Source organism: Limulus polyphemus, unplaced genomic scaffold (assembly GCF_000517525.1).
Source record: "Limulus polyphemus unplaced genomic scaffold, Limulus_polyphemus-2.1.2 Scaffold4511, whole genome shotgun sequence".
NCBI lineage: Eukaryota > Metazoa > Arthropoda > Merostomata > Xiphosura > Limulidae > Limulus > Limulus polyphemus.
This window is the reverse complement of record NW_013670121.1, coordinates 1-10447: the sequence shown is the minus strand read 5'-3', so window position 1 is coordinate 10447 and position 10447 is coordinate 1. Positions and strand designations below refer to the sequence as shown.

General features: G+C 31.2%; 1 long non-coding RNA gene across 1 annotated transcript; it reads right to left on the bottom strand.

The window, feature by feature from the left end:
- Positions 1-945: 945 nt before the first annotated feature.
- LOC111088819 lies at positions 946-9845 on the bottom strand. The gene is made up of 2 exons (XR_002613220.1): positions 9556-9845; positions 946-2063 (listed from the first exon to the last, which is right to left on the bottom strand). It is a non-coding gene; the product is annotated as an uncharacterized LOC111088819 (long non-coding RNA).
- Positions 9846-10447: the final 602 nt, after the last annotated feature.

Genomic DNA, 10447 nt, shown 5'->3' with positions numbered 1-10447 from the left:
ATTTACTAGTATTTTCTTATTTTGGTGTTTTGAGCTCTTTTGTGTTTAGAACAATACATACTAATTTTTAAAGTATCAAATTGAATTTTTGTTTAATAAAAAATCTTTCAAATGCGACTGTAGTTTTTTTCCCCAAAACTTTGTCTTCAAAATAAAGGTGCGTCTTATATTCCGAAAAATACGGTAAATAATAGATGACTAATTTTAACTGTAACTGGCTAGTATATCCACAACTAAAATATTAAAAGGTGCTGTAATATTAGAGATCCAATTCCATTTAAAACCACAATGTGATACATCCTCAAGATTCAAGTCTGCTTAAGAATGAAAGAGGTGGGAAGCATGTGAAATATAATTACAACAGAAGTAATGTTAGGATTGGAAGCTTCTGTACGTACTGCATGTTTTAGGTAAATTTACTTTGTTGATTTGATATATAAAACTTCCTGCGACAGTTTCTCATTTTTTCACCAGTGGTATACATTGAAAGGTAGCTAGAGGTCACTTTGGATTTTCTTTTAGAATGCTGTATATAAATCTTTATCTTTGTAAAAAAAAATATACTGCTAGTGTGGGAGAAAGCCAAGCTTAAATTATTTGCTGCTATAACATAGTGCATTTTTTTCAAGTCTATCTTGATCAAAAGGCCTCTGATTGAACTGAAGCCTACGTTCTATTTTTCAAAAATGCAATTGTCTTAGACGACTTGAATTTCATATAGTACACTTTAGATGATTTCTCACATTTGTAAGTTGTATGAAAATAACGTTTAGACAAATGTCATCTCACTTCAATTCTCTCAAACGTTTTCTAGTCATTTGAAAGACATGAAGCTTTTATTTACTTAGAATCCAAACATGACATCTTTTTAATTCTGCTTCTGTTTGTATACATAATATATGTTGTAAGCCCTACAAGAATTATACTTTCCACAAAACACCAAGATGAGTTGTATGGAAGTAAAATGGATTTTTAATGTTCATATAGTTCTTGTTTACATATTTCTGGGATAAATATATTCATTATACAAAAATCGGTTTAGTTTAAGAGTATACTCAGTATTCTTGGTAATTTAAAGCCTCTTTACTATAAAAAACTTGAGGCTCAATATATTTAACACAAACAAAACTTAATGTACTAAAAACAAATCATTATCAATAATTTGCAAGATGGTTAACAAAAAAACATTAAATTGAGCTTTCTGAACACTAAAAAGCTTATACAATATTTTCCTAGTAAATTTAGGTATCAAACCACTTATAAAACTATAAAAATGCAAGTACAGTGAATCACTGAACAACAAGTGCTTGAGTATGGAAGTAGTTCATGCTTAGCTTAGATTGCATATAAATAATAAACTTTACAACAAACAATATTAAATCAGACAGTAGAACATTATAAAAGGAATGTACAGCACAAGGGACATTTTAAGCACCTACAATAAACAAAATCTGACTAAATCATCAACAAAGACAACAAAAAAAGGTTTCATTAATTATAGTTTTTGAACAACAGACAAAATTAAATTCACTATTTTACTCCTGAGGATCGTTTCATGATAATTAACCTTATAAATTTCAGGGTTATTTGGATATGTTGAATAGCTTCACTTTAAGACTGCTTCTCCCCAATGAAGAAAGAGTCCAAAATGTTGTCTTCAAATTAGACAGAAGTAGTCCATAAGATAATAATGATGTGTTTATACACACAACAGGATTAAAGCTCTAATGCTCAAAGAAACAGTCAAACATTATCTGTTATATTTACCTTTAATTCTGTCTTCTATTAGATATAAAGTTGATAATTTATTTCTAGCTTGAACTTAACATTGTTTTACTGAATATTTTACCCTTTTTTGTGAGAGGGAGCACAATTCTTCTACCAGATTAACAAACATTACCTTCTGCTTAATGTAATAGCTAAAATCCTCTGTATGATGATGTTTCAAAGAAAAGTGCATAAGATAGTGCCTCTCTTGTTTGAACAATTGTGACACAAGTTTTGGCAATTCAAGTAGCTTTCCTTTGGGGGGGGGGGACTTTCTTCCTTCAAGTTCGATCACTCTGGAATGGTATACAAAATTAGGCAAGACAGAACCCCATGCTCTGAGCAATTTCCAAACAAAATATCTAGCAGTATATAATCAGATAGATACAACTGGAGAACATTTTTGAAGTTTGTGTGCCTTACCAATGACTTCAATATTTGTTTATGTAATCCTACCAAATCAAGGTATAATAAACACACTGTTGACCAGCTCTGCCTCTAACAAAAAAAAGTAGCATATATTCTGACAATCTCAGATTCATTTATTAACACTTCAATGCACTGCACCTGAAAATCCATCAGACCATAAATACTAGGTGTTACTATGAATTGTAAGTGAATATTACATTTCAAAAAAAAAAAGAAAGGGGGAGGTGTTGCCATGTTTCGGTATTTTTCACAATAGATTAAATAGAATATGTAATGAGTTTAGATATATGTATACATTATACAAAAAACAAAATGCAACCTGTCTGTTTACTAGTGAATATAAGCTTTTCCTTTTGTGATTTAAGTGAATTTTATCCCTTTAATATCCATATTCTGCCACCGACAACTTCCATAATGATACTAACTTCTGTAGTAAGAATGCTCTTATAAAGTAAAAAATATTTTTCAGAGACATGTATGTCTCATTGTTATTTACTAAAGAACCTGGATGAAAAAGATAAAACTCAGAGATGTAACATTTGTATTCTAACCACAAAAAAACACTACAGTGAAATACACAAACAGTCATTCATACTACATTTGATTCTAGTTATTAACTAACCAAAAAATATATATGAACCTAACAGACAGTGTAATCTCTCAATTCCAACATTATAAATACACAATTTTGAACTGAAGATCAGTAAAATCTATCTTAAATAAGACGAAGATCATGAGAAACATTACAACTAGACAAGAAAAAAATGTACCATATTTTTGTTACTCAAAGTAATTTTCTAGGCTCACAATTTCTAACTAATGTTTCAAAATACAAATTTACATTAAAATTAATCCCTACTGTAGTGTTTAATGTAAAGATGTATGAAACAGAGAACATGTACAGAAAAATTCTGAACAATGGTACAGTTTTTAAATCAAAAATTCAAAACAACTACGCAACAGGTAACAACCATCATTATTAAACATAATTGATAGAAACAACAGTTACAAAAGAACTTCAAAATGGAATCTGACTATCACTTAACAAAATAAAACAAGTCTTCAATGTACAGTCAGGAATCTCAGTTCCTTCTCCTTTAAGACACTGCTCAATGCCTTATACCCACCAAAGGATTTCTTAGGTTTGCCTCATTGATAAGTAGTGTGTGCCCCTAATTCCACATTGAAAGACGAGTTTCCAGCAGTTATCTACATCTATTTGTGAACAAGTTTCTATCAGTTATCTACATCTATTTGTGACGAGTTTCTAGCAGTTATCTACATCTATTTGTGACGAGTTTCCAGCAGTTATCTACATCTATTTGTGACGAGTTTCCAGCAGTTATCTACATCTATTTGTGACGAGTTTCCAGCAGTTATCTACATCTATTTGTGACGGTACATAATAATAATAAATGATAATGAACACTCCAGAAAAACAACTGATGTTCATGCATTTCATCATTCATAACAAAGTTCTGTTCTTGTATTCAAAAATTAATCTAACAGTTTAGGAGCAAATAATTGCTTCATTATTTTTTTATGAAATCATAACAAGGAAGATTAACAATTCTACAGTAATTCAACAACTCCCCAGTTGTATTTGATAAAATTTTGTTCTTGTAATCTATATATGAAAAACTAACATACTTGGCAGGTAATTTAGTATACCAACCAGTTCGTTTATCAAAAAGAATATATATATATATATATATATATACTGTATTGTCAACAATTCCCAATATTTTAAACAAAACCTTTCCTAAGAAGTATATACTTATTAAAACAACACTTAAAAATTGAAAGTACAAAGAATGGGAAACCTAAAAAAGTTTAACACATTAGAAAGTACAAACAAAAAAAATTGTAAGACTTAGCTACATTAATTTACGAGCACTGTTACAAACATAAAATATTTGATAACCATAAAATGTTGCAATAAGAGAGTCTAAACAATAAAGTTCCACTTTTCACATAACAAGGGCATCTTTTCTAATTAAAGCCTGGTTGAATGTTTGTCAAGACTAATTTAACTTCAAAATGCCAAAACTCTGGAAGTTTGTTGTGAAATACACAGATTTCCAATAACTGAAAAATGAGCATAAAACTTGAAGAAAATTATAATAATTAAAAATAATTTTTCTGCTAACAACAGAGCCACTGAACAAAATAAAAAATGACTTGACTATCTTGGATAAATTGAGATTGGTCAGATTTAAACTAATGAACTAACCAAACAATCACAATAATAAATAAAGTCTGCCAAAAGAGGAATCACAAATGCACATTTTACTATCAAAGGACACTACATGCTACATTTATTAACCTCTTCCACGATTTGCCCAAAATAACTTGGGTACCCTCTGTGATTCAAAAAATATTTGCTCAAGTTAATTTGAACAAACAATTTCTCTATTTTTAATTATTTGCCCTAATTTATTTTCATGTTATCATTTATTATTAGGGATGCATGGGTACCTGCCCAGATATTCGTCCTCGGCCGTGTATTGGGCTATCCGATAACACTCGGCTCCGGCTGAGTGTCGGTGTTAGGCATCTAAGTTCTAATATTTGTGGCAACTAATGTGGTACTGAAAGTTACAGTCAATAATTGGTTTAGTTTAAAAAAAAAAGTGTTCCGAGCAACAAAGACTGACCACCCACTGAAAGTCGGGGATTCAGAGAACAACAGAGGTTAATAACGGGCATGGGGTTAGAAGCGGGGAAGGTGGGGGTTTGAGAAATTGGAGCTAGACACTGAAAGTTGAAAGTAAAACTTGAATGTTCTGTTGGTGATTAATCGGTTAAACATCAATTTTGTTTTTGTTTCTAATTTTTGTGTATGTTGTTGTGTTTTGTTTTGTTGTTGTTTTTTTTTGGGGGGGAGAACCCTGTTCCAGTTGACACCTAGCCGAAGCTTAGTGACCAGGTATTTGGCCAAATTTTACTCCCAGTGTAATCCTATTTATTACAATCAGTGCTTGCTACATGGCACTGGAAATGCTGTTTGTGCTTATTGCTATTGGATTTACTTCAAATTACGGATCATAAACACTGGAGAAAAGTATTCTTGTTTGTTTTACTGTAGCTTCATTGGAATGATATATATATACTGTGTATAAATCCAGATGTATAAAAATATTTATCAAGTATATTTTCAACAGAAATATAATATAATAATAATAATAACAAATCATGAAAGAACTTTTGTTTCATTATTATTTGAGCCAAACAAGAATATATTTTACCAGATACAGAAAAAAATACACACGTATTTATTATATTTCAAACATCACAAATTTTCCAATGTACAGTTATTTCTATAGCAACGTTGTGAAGCCTGTTTCCTCTCAACTTTACTATGTACTTGAAACTACAGATAATCTCACTAAGAAATACTGTTCCATTCTACTATATTATACAAGATACAATATAAATACTGAAATAAACTAGAAATTCCATCTTGTTGAGAAAAATACCAAACTCCATCAGATGCCAAAAGAAAGGTTTGGTCTCGATTAAAATATACTTCTGAGTATTACTTTGATCACCTGAAAAAGTTTTCCACATCTGACTAGACTCACAGCACTATCAAACTGTATTTGAGCCTTTCAGACATTAAGGTTTCTTTCTAGAGATGACTGTTCCTCACCACCAGCAACATCCAATAACTAAATCTAACAAACGTTGATTGACATCAGTGGTGACACTTTCTCCTATACAACACTTTTTTTTTTTAAATTACAAATTAGCAAGTTATAAATGAATGTTTTAAAATCTGAAATAATTGCATTAATCCACAAGACAAATACAAGCGATATTCAATATGCATATAATGTGAAGGCAATAAAATATTGTTGTACATAAAGAAATGTGTGAACAATGTTGGAACGTTTAGCTTAACAATAAAATGTTACAATTTAGCAAACCAGAGCTACACTAAATCAAACCAACAAATGTGACATATCTAAATTTTGGGCAATAAAAAGCCTGGTTAAATAGTAGTCTTGGGGTGTGAAAGAACTACTTTAACAGGAAAACTTGGATGTTGTCATTACTGGGGTGTGAAAGAACTACTTTAACAGAAAAACTTGGATGTTGTCATTACTGGGGTGTGAAAGAACTACTTTAACAGGAAAACTTGGTTGTTGTCATTACTGGGTCTTGAGACATGAAAAATATCCTTTACTGGTAAAGAGAATATTAGGGAAGTTTTTTATTCATGATAAACCATTTGGCTGGCAAATATGTTAAGTAAACTTGAATATTTCCAGTGTGAAACTGATAGAAACTCTACAAGTCTATTATTTCTTCCTAAACGTGTGTAAAACTTTAACTCCTTTATATTTTATGATGTCGTGTCTTTATAGCAAAATAGGGACATCAGTGCTTACAGTGGTGATCCTCGTAGTGTCGTAAAGTTAACCACTTCAAGTAGCTTTTTATAAATAAATATTGTTGATAACAAGAAACAGGACTAAGGTTGATCATGATACTGACGTTACATTTCTATGTCGAGGAGGTTGATCAATCATTCTAATATTAAGTAGGATATGGTGAGTAATGACAACACCAAAGTTCTCCTGTTAAAGTATTTCTTTCACACCCCAGCAATGACAACACCAAAGTTCTCCTATTAAAGTATTTATTTCACACCCCAGTAATAACAACACCCAAGTTTTCCTGTTAAAGTACTTCTTTCACACAGAGGTTATTATTCTGTGCAAACTAGACAACAACAACAAAAAAATCAAAATATTTATCAACACAAGTGATTAGGAAATCATAAGCCTCACTTTAGAATTAATAATTTTGTTTTACTACAATGATACATCTCCATTTATATATAAAATGCCACCTAAGAACTTGATTGTTTGTGTGGGTCAATACCATCAAAGTTTTAGAGATGAATCAAATAACTTGGAAATAGTTTACCAAGTTGGAATGTCTAGAAGGGACTTGGAAAAAAAAACCACCAATCAACTCTAAGGATCATATCAATATACAAACAGAAGGTGAATTAAGAGTTATCTATCTTTTTTCATTTACAGAGATGCCAACCCCAATTGATAACAAATAGGGAATACCAGCCTGAAAAAAAAAAACAATCCTAGTAATCACAATCGTAGTAGAAAAATGGGAATGATTTAGTTTTGCAGTTGCTTTTTCACCGCAAATAATGCTGATATCTGAAAGTAAAGCACACAAAATGCATGATTCTTCACTTACTTCAGATACTTTAATGCACAACCAGTTGACTGTATATTTAGACCTCAATTTTTTGCAACACCCATGCTTGGCAGGAGTTCAGTATCAGAATGCCATTAGTAATATTGTTGTAGTTAATGTTGTTTTTATTACCTTCAGTTTACTTTTCGTTAGCTATTAGACTTGCTGACATTTGTTTTTTTTCTATTGATTTATTTGTGTTCTGATATTTTCTGGTCTTAGAGTTATGTCCAATATGCCATTAGAGTTCCATATTGGGATTCAGTTTCTTACATTGTAATTGTGGCTGATTCTCTATTTTATTTTCACCTTCACTTCAAGGATATCACTTAGGTAGTATACTTATCAAGGAATTTTACTCTGTTTTAAATTTCTCTGTTGTGAGGGTACATCCTGATATAGGACTCTCTCCCCTGTGTCCTTATTTACGTACACATTCTTGAATGGGTGACTTTCGATTCAACGTCTTTCCAATGACACTAACATGATTATCCTAACTCCTCAATGGACTTACTATCAATATGATTTCTAATTGGCTGATATTTTATTCACTGTTACAAAACATTTTAGTCTGATTGGAATACAGCATCTAAAATAAAAATGCTTAAATGACTATGATCTCAATGGTATGGCTATTTCATTTCGTCCCCAATAACAAATATATTGGGTTGTATTATACCAAACCAACAACACATAAAATAAACTGGGAATTGTAAGAGAACGATCATAATGGTGAAATCTGGAGTTAAGAATGAGTAAAAGTATGATCATAATGGTGTAATCTGGGGTTAAGAAATGAGTAAAAGTATGATCATAATGGTGTAATCTGGGGTTAAGAAAGAGTAAAAGTATGATCATAATGGTGTAACGTGGAGTTAAAAATGAGTAAGGGTACGATCATAATGGTGTAATCTGGGGTTAAGAAAGAGTAAAAGTACAATTGTAATGGTGTAATCTGGAGTTAAAAAAGAGTAATGGTACAATCTTAATGGTGTAATCTGGGGTTAAGAAAGAGTAAAAGTACAATTGTAATGGTGTAACTTGGAGTTAAGAATGAGTAAAGGTGTGATCATAATGGTGTAACTTGGAGTTAAGAGTGGGTAAGGGTATGATCTTAATGGTGTAACTTGGAGTTAAGAATGAGTAAGGGTATGATCTTAATGGTGTAACTTGGAGTTAAGAATGAGTAAAGGTGTGATCATAATGGTGTAACTTGGAGTTAAGAGTGGGTAAGGGTATGATCTTAATGGTGTAACTTGGAGTTAAGAATGAGTAAGGGTATGATCTTAATGGTGTAACTTGGAGTTAAGAATGAGTAAAGGTGTAACTTGGAGTTAAGAAAGAGTAAAAGTACAATTGTAATGGTGGAACTTGGAGTTAAGAAAGATTAAAGGTATGATCATAATGGTGTAACTTGGAGTTAAGGATGAGTAAGGGTATGATCTTAATGGTGTAACTTGGAGTTAAGATGGGTAAGGGTATGATCTTAATGGTGTAACTTGGAGTTAAGAATTAGTAAGGGTATGATCTTAATGGTGTAACTTGGAGTTAAGAATGAATGGTATTTGTATAGAACTTGACAGGAAGATAATGTAGAAGATAAAGTTTGTTTTATAGCAATGAATTAAAAATTTCTACTAGTAAACAATATGGTTATTCCAAAATGAAAGTTAATTTCAAAAATAATAGACTAAAATAAAAAAGGGTAGAATCACTAAATTGAAATAATGAAGGTACAGAAGTCAGTCAAATGTGTTTACAAAGCCATTGAAAATCCACAAAGTATTCACTGCTTTACTGGTAATTTATGAAGTAAAATGTGGTTATAAAAATTGAGTAAGTTGTGGGTATTAAATCAAATGTCATAAAATGAATATTTTATTTTGGGACAGAGGCACAGCACCTCTGTAGTGATTCAGTGACAAACAAGTAGATATGCTGAAGACTAGGGAAAAGGTTAAGAGTATAAACTATAACTAACCAAGAAAATAATCTACATTTGTGTTATGAAAACATTACTATGAGACTTTATAAAAAATTCTACCTTTAAGTTTTTAAATAGCTCATCTCAGGACATACACGCTGTAAGATTTTAAAACTATTTTTTGTGCTTTAGTACCATTTTATCACCTAATAAAGAAAACTACTTGTCAGATACTAGTCTCACGTTCCGTCATTGTTACGGGTTTATCCTTCAAAAGCCTGGATGCTACTTCTACAGGATATATGGGTACAGAATTTGTAGAATATGCAGGCGAGTCTCTCACTGAGCTATCCTGTATGACAGACATTTCACTGGGGTATCCAGTAGATGAGAGAGGTATGTCATTTTCATTGGGAGCTCCAGTCAGAATAATGGTCGGTTTCACATTCCAGGCTTGTTTAGGTGAAGCGCGTAGTTGTGGTCTTACAGTTTCGTTCAACCTCTGCTTTACACAAAATTGTAATATGCATCAGTAAAAAAAATTAAAAAATCAAAGTTAAAATAAACTATTTAAACATACTTTAAAAAATAATGTACACCAGATTTATTACAAGGTGATCTACATATGCCATTTTGAACAATCACCGTTTAATATGCTCTCCACATACAATGCTCCACTTACATCATTCACTGTAAAGATATCTAGGTATGGCACTACTTGAATACATGTATGTAAGCTAAGCATTTTTTTTTTCATACTGACAAGAATATTATAGTGAAATGTTTGAGTTAAGTAATCATTGCAAAAATAATTCAGGAAAGGCATTACATTTGGCAGAAAGACACTCTGAATTAAAGAACCTTGGTACTTGTAATGTATGGTTCTTGATCATCTAATGTTTAATTTTCTATTACCTTCTCAAAGATAAGCTGAAGATGAAGAGAGTATTACTGACATGACAACTACATGTAATAGGTGTTTATATTGTTGATTGTCAAATTTGTTAGTTTTTAAACTCAAAGCTACACAATGGGTTATCTGTGTTTCATTTATTATACTTTTTGAACAGGATTTATGATGCTGTTCTTTAATTTTTT